Source organism: Poecilia mexicana, unplaced genomic scaffold (assembly GCF_051168715.1).
Source record: "Poecilia mexicana isolate PSO_F unplaced genomic scaffold, ASM5116871v1 scaffold_22, whole genome shotgun sequence".
Classification (NCBI taxonomy): Eukaryota; Metazoa; Chordata; class Actinopteri; order Cyprinodontiformes; family Poeciliidae; genus Poecilia; species Poecilia mexicana.
Genome location: NW_028263391.1, coordinates 20,069,864 through 20,082,244, shown reverse-complemented (window position 1 = coordinate 20,082,244; position 12,381 = coordinate 20,069,864). Strand labels below are relative to the sequence as shown.

The 12,381-nt window shown below is 39.3% G+C and overlaps 1 long non-coding RNA gene across 2 annotated transcripts in view; it reads left to right on the top strand.

The window, feature by feature from the left end:
- The window catches only part of LOC106910252 (uncharacterized), a 49,545-nt gene extending 45,870 nt beyond the window's left edge, over positions 1 to 3,675 (top strand). For both annotated transcript variants that reach the window (XR_015762000.1, XR_015762001.1), the window contains one exon: positions 3,301 to 3,675. This is a non-coding gene — a long non-coding RNA (uncharacterized LOC106910252). The remainder of the gene's footprint in view (positions 1 to 3,300) is intronic.
- The last annotated feature ends 8,706 nt before the right edge of the window (positions 3,676 to 12,381 follow it).

Below are 12,381 nucleotides of genomic sequence, written 5' to 3'. Positions count from 1 at the left end.
GTAACTTGAACCGAGAGCAAATAAAAATAAGATTTAATTTGCCTTGAAAGATTGCCAGGACAAAAGTTAGGACATTTCCTGTGGCAGAAAGGGTCAGCATCTAGTTTTCTTTTATCTACACCAGATCTTGGCTGACGGAGAAGAGGAGGGGAAATTAGATTTGAAATGTTGAGATTTTTCTATTTTTTTTAACCATCATGCAACAGTACATGACTATGTACTGTGATTTAAGTACACAGCCTTGAGGCCTCCCACAGGTCAACAAAATTTGCACCTACGTAATTTTAAATGATGGTGAATGGTATGTGCTATTATAATTATTTATTATCATGGCCTCCAATTTAATTTGGATCCAAATTTTACGCAGATCCACATAACTGTGTGACTCTGGAGCGGAAACTCTCATACATGTCTTCATATCCTTCTGAACTGATCACTGAAGCTGCACCTTGTTTAGAAAACTCCCAGAAGATTATATTATGTCCAAAATTCAAACTTAATGGAAACCTTTAGCCACACATTATTCCAACTCTAAATTCAGTTGAATTTATTCTTAATGCAGCGCTTCAGCACTTCAGAGCAAAACAAGTCCAATTCATGTCCACTTTTACAAAATGCCCAAATTATTCAGATGCATTCCCTTCCAGTTACATGCCAGTTCTGTCAAAATGATAATGAAATGTAGTCAAATTTAGGTCCTTCGCCCTAAACTGTGTATTCAAGCTGGTGGTGATTCGCAGCGTATACGTCTTGTGCCAAACAAACCTACTTTCAAGTCAAATAAAACTCTCTAATCGCTTCTTTTCTCTGTTTGCGTCTCTCCAGATTAAAATGTAAAATATCTAAGGAAGCCTAGCATGTTGCAAAGGTAAAAAGGAACTGTCCTATCAACTGAAAGAAAGCTGTAGAAGAATCCGGCTCAGTATTCATCCGGCTTCAAGCTCCAGGTTGAGCAAATTTATACCCAATAAATAAAAATAATTAAAACTCAGCTGCATTTCTTTCTGAGATGTAGCTGAATATCAAAGGAATACTGACATACAGTTTAAATAAATGTATTATGTGAACAGATAACTCAGCACAGAATCATGCAGATGGAAATAAACATGGTGAGCAAATATGACGCGCTTTGCTAATTCACACAACTTACGATTAACTAAGATGTAACAATAAAAAAAAGTCTGTCTCATGGAAAAAGATGAATAACTACGAATTAGTTATTGGTGGGATAGTTTAATTTCTTTCTCATCTGATTAATTGCTAAAAATTTCTTCAGACACAATTTAACCATGAAATTGTCACTGAAGCATAAAATAAAATACTTGCTAAAAATTTCACCTACTTCTAGCTAAACTACAAACTTGAATAACTGTGAAATTCAGTGAAGCAAAGAGTCAAAAACCTGCAATGCTTCAGGGGGACATCCTGTTTTCATAAACTCATAAAGATCTTCCAGGACTAATTAATTAGAGTCGCATTTCACACCGAAACACACCAAAAAAAAAAAAAAAAAAAAAAAAAAACATGCAGCAAGAAGGGAGGCAAAAATAAAAACACAGAGCCTGAAGGAATCTGTGTCCGTCTCGGGAGGATCTGTCCTGCAGAAACGACACGCCTGAATGTTTCTGAGACTTGCCAGCCTCCACTGTGTTTTTCCTTGGAACTTCATGGCAGCAGGCAAAAGGAATTATTGATCAAGAACTGCCCTGGACTCCTGGTTTTAGCAAAACATGAGGATGTCGCTAAACCAGACGGCCACAACGTGAGCGCAGTCATTAGCGCGGTAGTGTTACAGATGAGCGGACAGCGCAATCACAGTTGGGAGGAGATTTCCAGAAACATTACTTATCCCGGGATCAATTTTACATGTGATTAAACACAGTTAACTAATTATGGTGACAGAATGAGTTATGATTATGGGAGATGATATGAATCACAACACAGCAGTGAATAGAGCCAAGCTGTGATTTATTTGGAGCAGATGCAAAACACATTCTTGTGCTCCAATAATGAACATCCTGCTAACGAGCATCAGTCACTGTCATGTTAATGTTTGGGGACGTTCAGCTGAAAACAGACAAAATGGAAGAAAAAACAGGTTTCCGTCATTTTAGGGAAGATTTACATAAACGTTTTAAAATGAGATGGAGAGAAATTTTAGATCCTGAATTTCTTGATTAGGTTGCAGCACAAAGTTTTCAGTCAAACCAATATGTTTCTGAAACTCAAGCTAGCTAAAGCTAGTTGATGAAATATTGAACTGGTCCACTGTAGAACAGTTCCTTCAACAAATACAAATCGTTCAAAGTATCATAAGAAGCTCTTGTGCCAAAGTTCTCCAGATAAAAAGACATGAAAACTATGAGTTAAAAACCGTGTTCATAAAAATCATTTTAAACAAGAAACTTCATAGGAATTCAAATCTGTTGTTCTTTTGATGTGTGGTATAAATTAAAGCAGTCAAAAATCAAACTTATCACTGGGGAGGGATTACTAAGGGTTCAGACCTGAGACTAAAGCAATAACTCTACATCAAAGGAAATTGCAAACTATATTTTAGGGATAAGAAAACATGTTGATGGCATCCTGCTGGGTACATTTTTCACCCCACAAAGTAACTAGGTCATTCATGTAAACTATTTTGCCTAGAAATTATTTCATCTTATTTCATTATAACCTTTCCTTAGTTTGTCTTTTTCTTTCTATTAGAATATGTTTTGATGAACACAGGACTGACTGTTTTATACCAAAAAAGGTTATTTGCAAAATATGCTTTTCTCATTAGAGCTTGCAAAGTGTCTTACCTTTAGACGACTTTATTTTGTTTTAATTTTCAGTTATGTATTAGGAGCTGACTCAGCTCTCCAGGACCTCTGTGACCCATTAGAACGTGGCTGGATATTAAGAAAATTGGAAGCCTCCCAAGGGATTAGGAAGGAAGTCGTGCTCCTGCAACATTTCTAATAACACCAAATTGGTTTTCATGCCGTTTCTCTTTGAAAGTTGGAAATGGGTCTAAAGTTTGGAGTCTGAATTCAGAGCATGCTTAAAGCCAAGTGATCAAAAAGAGTCTAAAATTGCTGCCGATTGTGAGTAAAGTGTAACTCCAGTCTAATTTTAGTTTGTTGCTCCAAACAACCGACTCGCAGAACAATCAGAGAGAGGAGTGGAGCGTCTTCAGGTCATTTGACTGTCAGGCGTGTCATATCTAACTGTCTCAGACTTCCAATGTCAGACTCATTAGGCAGACGTGTTGACGTCCACGTCTGACTGATACTGATCCTGTTGTTATCCCGACAGCTTCACGCCTGCTCTGCCTTCACCACAAGGACAGCGGACTCCTCTTTGTGCGAGCGTTTCCCCCCCTCTTTCAGCCCAAACTGTAACCTCATCTCTGCTGATAACCATCCAGCGTCTCCCAGGAGGAAATGACCTGCTGACCTGATGAGACTGAGACCGGCCTGAATTATTAATCTGAGGCTTTTCAGCAGCCGGACGCGCAGAGTCGAGCTGACAGACGGCGTCCTGCCTTTCACAGCAGAGTTCAGGTTGTCTCATCAGTTATCCTTATGCTTACAGAAGTCCAAACAAGAGGCGACCTGAATCATGAATGACTCTGTCTTTTTCTGATGGTGTAAACTGATTTATGACGGAGTAAAACTGAGAAAATGAAAACCGTTGAAATTGACTTTTTTGTGCCAAGATCACAGCGGGATTCCCAAAACATTTCCAAACAAGCAAGCAAAAAAAAAAAAAAAAAAAAAAAAAAAACTGATGAGAAATTAGGGATAACTGTCATACTACTTTAACTTTTCCAAATGTTTTACAGTCTCAAATTTCAATGTGCTTTATTTGAATTTAAACCCAAATACTGCATAATTTTGAAGCAGAATTAAAACAAAACATTGTTTAACTTTTTGTTTTTATAAAGATAAATGATCCGGCATTCCAGAAACATTGAAAAATAAACAAATATATGACTTGATGGACCTGGAGTGGTGCTGAAAGGTCAGACCTGGCCTGACCTGGACTGACAGTTTGTTGGCAGCGGTGATAAGGAGGTGACAGTGAAGCAAGCGGCTGAGCCGATCCTCACCGATAACCAATCAGCATCTGCTTCCAGCAGCTTCCTTTGCCTTCTTCCCTGACAGCTGTTCATCATGCAGAATGTCACAGAGCTGACCTCCAAGCACAGGGAGACACTGAGCTGTTCCAGGACCCACAAAGAGAAAACTTTTCCACATATCAGACAGAAACTATGCAGTTCTTGAGCAGAGAGCAAAGTGTTTGCTGTAGCTTGTAAAAAAACAAATAAATAAAACACATAAAGCCTCTTATAGTCAGAAGAGATCTGACCAATCTGACCTCATGTTTAAATATTTATCTTAGTTGCACTCAGCTTGAATCACTTTTGCAGCAGGTGGGACTCCTACAGAGGGGACAAGTTTTGATTTATGAGAGAATATACTGCACAATGAAACTACAATGTCTTCTGTTACTTTTGCGCCTGAAGCTAATCAGTCATTAACAGCGATGGAAGATTCCAGAGTTAATCCAGGTCTTCATCTGCTGATCATTTGTTGGCTACATGGACAGCTGAGTGCTAAGTAAAATGCCTGCTTTCCTTTGAAAGTTGGACCAAGAACGTTTTTACAGTTGCTTTATATATTAATTCACACCAAATTAAGGTCCTAAAAAACAATCTATTTCATAATATGAGTAATGCATCTGTAACCTCTGATGCCATGATTCCCTACTAAAAACTGGGGAAATTCTTCCTGCTCTACATCGGTATTTTGTTCAGGGCATTGGGTTTGTTGTGGTAAAAATGATCCAAACTTCTACGTTTAGGTGGTTATCTTAGAAACAAGTTGGGGAAATGAGCTTCTGGTCAACCTGAGGAGTAACAGAGTAAAGTTTCTACTCCACAGCGAAAGCAGTCAGCTGAGGAGCTTTATTTGAACTGAAACATGATGGCACTTCAATACTTTGTCGGCACTTTATGGGGAACAAGAATCCGTTCTTGTATCTTTGTATCCTGGAGGTTTTAGGGAGTGTCCATGTGCAGAGGGATCAAGAGTTTTCCTTTTCAAACCAACATCTGTGCAAATTTACCACTTTTAAGTTGATTTAAAAGGAATGAGTGGATCGATGTTTACAGCATTAATGTGACACAAAGAGTATATCCTCACAAAATCATAAACATGGTGGCAATCTTGTACCAAATGCAAATTGTTTCACTTTATTCCTTAATTTTTCTTCTTTTCATGTAGCAAAAACTTGGAAAAATCAGCCAGTTTTTGGAGCAGTACTGATTTTTTTTACTGCTGTTTTGGTGGGAAATATTGCAGCTAAACCAGAAATAAACAAACAAAAAAAGAGTATTGGATCACGTTGGATGTAATGATGCAAAACTCTGTAAAGTCCATCTGGATCTTCATGTACTAAACCTTAGGTGCTCCAAAAGCTTGACGAATTGCAGTAAACCTAAGCAGACCAGTGTCTTGATGCAGACCAGAATACAGTATAATTTTACAACAGATTATTTTTTTTATGTGCATATGCCCTTAGAATATTTTCCAAACACAAATGAAGCATGCTGCAATGAAATTTTATGCCACATATTTAAAAAAATGTACCCTGAAATGCAGGGTTCAGGATTTGTATTTATTCATTTTTTATTTATTTATGTATTTATTTTTTGGCTGCTGAGATTTGCTTTTGCTTTACTTCCTCTGCTTCCTCTTGGTTTTGTCTCTGCTCTGCATCCTCCTCCTCCTCCTCCTCCTCTGTGAGCCAGCCGCCTCCGACTTTCAGTAAAATAAGGTGCGCAGATGAAAGTGAGCTCGCAGAGGAAGCGGCGCTCTCTCTGCGGCAGGCAGATTTATCTGCGAGTGTTTTCAGGAAAAAGTGACGAGGAATCACTGAATCTTCCAACTGAAATGTCAACACTGAACATGATCAATACCAGGGCTGCGGTTTGAGCTGGGTGTTTGTGTTTCTGCTGTCTCTCATTTTACTCATATCATTTCAGCCTCCTGCATGCCGTAACGGCTCCACCGGCTAATTAAACATGGATGAAACTCGCGGAAACGATGTACAGCATCACTCCGCTCCAGCATTCTGCAGATTGCTCTGATTGGCCCAGTGGGAGACAGTTCAGTTAGACGATGAGTGTACATTATTTTCCTGATTCGCCTTCAGGAGCCCGGCATCATTATCCGGAATGTATTTGCATGTTTCGCTTCCTTAGCCCCAGACTGACATAAATCTCAGTCATCTCTCTGATCATTAGGACAGATCTGGTCCTTGGAGCTGCTGGAGGAATCTCAATAACTGATGTAAGAATCGATGTTTGGCAGGTCTGAAAAGTCCCTGGAAACGACATCCCATGTTGTTCTTTGACAGATGAAAGTTTGTTGACAACATAGATGATTTTGAGTTAATGATGCAAGAGAGATTCTTCAGAAAGGTGACACTGAAAACTGAGATAAAAGCCAGGAAATGGGTCATTAAAACAAGTCAAAAGAGCTGGAGGACGGGTGAGAAGTCCCACGCTGTATCCTTTCATTTTAACTCCATGAACAAAGCCGTACGGAATTACCTAACACCTATTTATACCATCTTTGTGTCAACTTCATTATAGTGCTTTCTGGCTGTCAAATAGCCCAAGAAATTTTAAAATATCTTTTAAAAGAAAACTGCTTTCGATGCGAAGGGAGAATTCTAGCGGGGGATGACGAAGCTCCTCGACTTTCTCCAAGGCAGCGATCTGATGTGTGCAGACATTTCTGCAGACAGTACAGTACACTGGTTCTTAAGGTGGAAAAGACCAGACTGTTGTGTAGTGAAATGTCTTTGTAGGTGATCTCAGACAATGTAAACACTCTATATCCTGCCTGTAGCCAATGAGAGATAGGCGCAGGGCTGTCATACCATCTCACAGTTTCTATGTACCCATGCAGTTATTTGAACTTTTCTTTACAAAGATTATGTTTGTCAGTGTTGCAAAGCCTGCATAGAAGCCAGACAGCACAGGGATAAAGTTGTGATGACGTTTAAAGCAGTTTTAGGTCATAAGACAACCAGAAAAAGTATTGAACGTCTCGCAGCGCTCGGTTCCATCTATCTATCACCCAAAAATAAAAACAGCATGGTAGAGCTGCGAACCTGCAAAGAAATGGTGTTGACTGTCTAGTCAAAGGCTGGGCAAGGAGAGCATGACTCACAGCCTCACTCCAGGGATGGAGAGCTTAGTTTCTGAAGAAGATGAAAGGAGCTAAATACAATGATGATCAAAAAACAGCCTTTTAAAGATAGAAAAGAAACGTGAGACTGAAGAGGGTGTAGAGGTTTAGAGAGGTTCATTTCAATTCACACATTTAAATTTGATTAAATTTAAATCAAAGACTCCATGTTCAGACACTCTGATAAATCTGACTGAGCTTGAGCTTTTAAAAAACTGATATAGACTCACTGGCAAATCTAAATACAAAGAAAAGTAAAGTGGATTCACAGAATATTGACTCATTTGGGCTAAATAAGGATGTATGCCACACATTTTGGGAAAAACAACTGATCTTAAAAGGAACAATTAATTACTGCTCAAGTTCTTTTGATAAAAAGCTGCACATATGTCTGGAGATCTAAGAATTTCATTAAATTAAATCCATTAAAGTTCATAATTGTCAAAATGAGGAACTCAAATGTAACTTTCTGTGATCAACTGGTTAGAGGGTGAGTAATATGAGAAAACTAACAGACAGTTTTAGAGTCTGGAAGGGAGTTGGTCTTTTTTTTAAGCTTTCCTTATGTCACCACTGACTTTTTAAAATTCTACAGCAAAATCTAAAATAAATTTCTAAAACTTTTTCTTCTGTAGTTGGATTATGTGGGATGTAAACCACAGCAACTACACAATCTTTGTAGCTTTAAAAAGCAAAATTATCCTTTGAACATTAAATGTAAAGCATTCAAAAACCAGACAGCAACAGACTGCAGATGTTGCTTTCTGTTATCTTTCACTTCAATCTTTTCATTCTGTGACCTTCTTCCTTTCAGTGTCACTCACATCCTCCAGCCTAACTGCAGAAATTGAGCCCTTCCTCCAGCTGCAGGAGGTAAATGTTACAGGATCAGCACCTATTTCCCCCTCATATCATTTAGCTTATTAAACAGAAGCGCGATTGGGGCGTAATTCAGCCAGAAATAATGAATCCATTCCCTCTAATGACATTGATTTGATTCGGCCTCACCTGAACGCCTCGCCCTCAGTGCCGTCTCCTTCTCTGGTGTATTCAAATGATCCACACATGCACTGAGAGGTCCCATCCAACAGGGCAGCATGCAGCTCCAGGTGAGATTAGATGTGACTGCATGATAATGGAGGCACTAATGCAATGACAGCCACATTCACGCTACGCAAAGGTCACGGCCCAGCCAAATTCTTAATCAGCTGGAAATGTCAGAGAGCTAACCTTGGGTCCAAATAAGGGCGTTTAGGACCATGTCAGCATGCAGATGAGTATTAAAGGAAGGAGGAATCAGCAGCTTCCTGTGTGGAAATGAGATGACTGTCAGAAAGCATCACATCATCACTCCATCCAGAAATATTCATCTGATAGTCATTTACGTCACAGTGAACTAGATTTTATTTTATTGTTTTTATTTTTGAGCCTTAAAAAAAGATTGTTCATATTGCAACTCCTAAAAATAAGGCAAATAATATATTAATTTATGTTTTTAGTGTAGAGTTTTATTATTGACTAGTTGACTAGTTTGTGTCCTTGACGAGGTTTTTGTGCATTTCTCCGTGTTTACAAATAAAAATATCTACTTTTAAAGATGGTATTTCATAAGAAAATGAATATCTGCTTAACATGCTGGAGATCAAATAAAAACATTGCAAAATATTAACCCACATACCAAAAAAATAAAAGATATCTTTTTTTTTTTTAAATACCATAAGAATCCCAAATTACTAAATTTGTTTACTAAACTATTGCCAACTCAATGAATTTAATGAATTTTCATCCAGTTTCATCATTTCTATGTATGAACCTTTCATGTGTGACGATGAAACTCCCAAAGTCAAATCAAATCAATGTAATAAAACTGATGTTTTCTGATTAAAGGGTTAAATATCAAAACACTGATCTTCCAAAAACACTTAGCCACTTTGGTTTTGCAAGATGTCGGCCCGTGTTTTGCAATACCCAAATATAGTTGGTGTGTGTTTGCAGAAACGTTGGCAGATACCCTCCTGTGGGTTGTAGTGTCACGCTGTGACGATGTGGCCTGACTGCTGCTCTGCTGGGGAACACACGCCGAGGTTTAGAAACACTGAAATCCTCCAAACGTACACACAGGCACTTCTGAGCTGCTGCCTTTTATCTCCTGCTATGCTGTTCTTTTTTTTTGAGAATTAATAAAAGGATGGATAACAATACCAAAGCTTTTACAGATGCTCTGTCTTTCACACCTGAGATAGTTTTATATATGATATACATTCATGAGGCTGCCCAGCAAGAGGGAGCAGCGTAATACTCACACAGCTGCTTTGAAAATCCATGATGTTTGAGGTAGTTAACTTTAAATACGTTTTATGGTGTTAATCTGCTCCTTCGATAGCAAAATAAACCACAGAAACCCCTCCTGGTTGGAAAAAATATAGAATTTTAAATATTTATGAGGTAAAGCAATGAGCACATTAATCTTTGCATACTCCACTTGCAGGAGCGGCACCGATACCCCCTCGCTGACACAGTGTCTCTATATCACACACAGACTCAGACACTACAGTGGAGTAGCAGGAGATAAAACAAGTTGATCCAATTGATCTTTAGATTTGAACTGCAGATAAAAAGTTAGACCTCAGAGACGACAGAACACAGCTGATCTGATAGGAATCAGGCAGAAATACAGAGATAAGAAGTGAGACCATTAAGAGAAGAGTTTGGAATGTTAGAGACAACGTTGAAGGAAATGCAACAGGACTGCACAAAGTGGGTATTCTGAATCTTTCATTTGAAAAGAAGATGATGACAATGATGATTTGTAAAGTTGGCACCAAGAGAGTGCTAGGAAAATGTCGATCAGAAAGATGAAACCGAAGTCAAAAGACTTGGACCTGACACAGGGCGCTATAGTTGGAGGAAACTTGGGATATTAGCATAAACAAGTCACATCAGCTGTCAAACACGGTGGTGGAGGGTTGATAGGTTGGCCTTGCTCAGCAATTGTTTCTGCCCATCAATCTGGGAAGCGTTTCAATGCCATTCCCAACGTGTTTGTAATCCATCATTCCTCAATGGGAAAAAGCAGATGCTAATTCTATCAGGAATGGACACCCCAGCAGATTCACATCAAGGTCAAAGCACATTATGCCCAGAGAATTAATAATAAATCAAAGACAATCATCTCAGAATCTTCAGAAGTCTGTTGGTGTGTAAAGTCTCTGGATTTTTGGAAACAGTTGAAAAATTATGAATATTTATGTTTTTTTTTGTTTTTTTTTGAGAAAAGTTAGACAAAAGTGCTGGTAATCCTTCCAGAGAAACTGTACTTTGGAGAAATTGGAGGGCAAGCTCTCTTCTCGCTAAAAAAAGGGAGATGCAAGGACAACCACAAGACTGAGTACATTCACAGTAAAATGCACTGTGAAATGCTTTAGGAAAGTTAAAGAGACTATATGAGCATAAAAACAATACACCAGTAAGGTGTATTGTTTCCATATAATGAAGACTTATTATATGGACTTATGTACCAACCCAGTGGAAATCAAGACCTCAACCTGATTCAAAAACGTTTTTTTGGTCCTGTAACAGAGTTCTGTGAAAAGTAATGTTTCTAAATAAAAGTAAAGTGAATCTGCCTGTAAAGAAGATTTGATCAAAATTCTTCAACAATGATGTTAGAGACGGATAAAAGATGATCTTACATCTCCTGGTCAGAAACAACCAATCAGACCCAGAGCCTTAGTCTGACAATCATGCTCATGTAAATGCTACATGCACCCTTCCCCTGCATAGCAGGCACCGTTGTTCAAATTCAAGATTTTCGATGTGTTTCAGCTGTGTTATTGGCAGGGAAACAAGTTAATGCTACAGAAAAACTGTCAATTTCTGGAGTTCATGGCATATTCCACCGGGGAGGGGGAGGAGGTAGGGACCTGTACGATGTGTTTGCTCAAAAAGTCCAAGGTTTTCTCAAAACTCCCCACTGCGGCTTAAAGAGGCTGTTTTAACTATGTGGCGAGCAGCTTACAGATGAGTCTGAAAATCTTCTGCTCGCTCCTCTCCTTAAGGGACACACAGTTCAAGTCTTCTGAAAACGATGTTCAGTCCTGAAATAACAATGCCGTATCCGAATGTGCACGAGGACCCCACAGTTGCCTCCGGCAGCTTTAATCTATGAATGAAATATTAATGGCGGAGTTAAATAGTTTTAATTGGCCCGATTCTGCCTGCAGTAATAGGATTCTGCTGAAGAGAAGATTTAAAACTTTCTGGTCGGCGAGTCGTGATGTCAGAGCTGTTCAGAATCACGCCTGCTCAGGGAGCCAAGTCTTCTGACAGAATTTCATTAGTACAACTTTTACTGTCTCACACAGCTGTAAATGCTGTTTTAGGGAATTTTCCAGCCTGACAAGAACAATATCCTGGAGAATTGATCAAACAACCCCCCTCTGTGACTCTAACTGTATGTGAGTCTGAAAATCCCAGCCTGCCTCTCTGGACGTCTCCTCCACGAGAGGAGTGGGATGGATGACTGCACAAGGTTACGGAGGATCTTTCCGGACCCCTCCCTGACTGCTCTACACCTCCTAGAATAGACCATCCTGGGTGAGCTGGCGGGCCTGATTACAGTCTCCACATTTATCAGTTTCCAGGGCTATCATTATCCCCCAGGGGTGAAGTTGTGAATCTGCAGTGGCGTCTGACAGGTGCGCTCCAATTCTGAGATTATTTATAATGGCGGCAGCACCTTTGAATCCTCCGTCACTGGCAGCTGTCCTCAGGAGTGTGTGGCAGCGACACTCTGGCAGACTTTCAGAGGCAGGAAAAAGACGAAGGGAAGAAGAGAGAAAGAAAAAAAGATGCGAGGTGACGGTTTTCTTTTTTACAGCTGGATAAGAGAGATCCTTAAAAAGATGATCTGTCACTGCAAGCTGATCTGAGTTCAGTGTGAACGTCTCCAGAAGAGAAGGATGTTAAAAAAAAAATCTGGTGACTCATGTCTCTAGAAAAGAAACCAAAAACTCTTTCTAACAAATGATTCGGATGTTGGACTCCAAGTATTTGTGACTTTTACTGACAGCGGCTGTTTTAGTAGACAGCATATTTCATGAATAATGAAATATTCTTGCATGACATACAATCC